This window comes from Lottia gigantea (genome assembly GCF_000327385.1).
Source record: "Lottia gigantea unplaced genomic scaffold LOTGIsca_95, whole genome shotgun sequence".
Classification (NCBI taxonomy): Eukaryota; Metazoa; Mollusca; class Gastropoda; family Lottiidae; genus Lottia; species Lottia gigantea.
Genome location: NW_008711088.1, coordinates 468,869 through 470,095, shown reverse-complemented (window position 1 = coordinate 470,095; position 1,227 = coordinate 468,869).

Below are 1,227 nucleotides of genomic sequence, written 5' to 3'. Positions count from 1 at the left end.
CCCCACAGACGTCTGATTGAAAATTAGAATGATGTAAATTGATGCTATCAGTGTCCCTGATACACATAAAAAGTGTAGAGAACCTCTTTACAAACCTCAGTAAGGTACAAAGTCTAAGTAAATTCAATGAATGTTGGAGCAGGTTGTTTATTGGTATGTGTTTGACCGAGCATACTCTACCCATTGCTTATTGTATTTTCTATTTATAACATTATATACATTCAAGGTTATTTTGCACGGTTCATTTGAACTAGCGATGATTCCTTTTGTTATCATTTTGATAGACCTGTCTACTATTAATATATCAATAGGGCCTTGACTTATTGTCTGTCTGTTTTTTTTGTTGTGGTTATAAAACGTCTTTTCCTTGGTCACGATTGAAAATGTTTTGGTTGTTCAGTTTTACCCTCATGCACAAAATATATTATCTTCTATTAATCTTCAAATGACTTAAAGAGATTGTAAAGAGGTTTTCTAAAAAAATTTATGTGTACCGGTATCAGGGACACTGATAGCATCAATTTACATCATTCTAATTTTCAATCAGACGTCTGTGGTTCTTGTTAAAGAGATTGTAAAGAAGTTTTCTAAATTTTTTATGTGTATCAGGGACACTGCTAGCATCAATTTACACCATTCTAATTTTCAATCAGATGTCTGTGGTTCTTGTTAAAGAGATTGTAAAAAGGTTTTCTAAAAAAATTTATGTGTATCAGAGACACTGATAGCATCAATTTACACCATTCCAATTTTCAATCAGACGTCTGTGGTTCTTGTTAAAGAGATTGTAAAGAGGTTTTCTAAATTTTTTATGTGTATCAGGGACACTGATATCATCAATTTACACCATTCTAATTTTCAATCAGATGTCTGTGATTCCTGCAATTCCACTTAAACTAAGTGTTTGATGATGTCAAAGCGTCATGCAGAATCCATGTCTAAATATGGACTATGAATTGTGTAGATTGATAATATGACCAATGAGATTATGAGTCTGTTGATGCTCACTTGTAAAAGTGATTCTGATATTCTGATTGGTTGGTCGCGCATATTTGTCTGCTATGAATTGCTTCAAGAAATGTCACCAGAACACAACCTTAATATAAATCTTGTTAGATTACAATTGAGACCAAGAAAAATAATAATAACGAAACGAAACGAAATCTAATTTTTATTAGATTGGGGTACAGGGGGCACGAATATTCATTACTGTTATCCATAAACAAG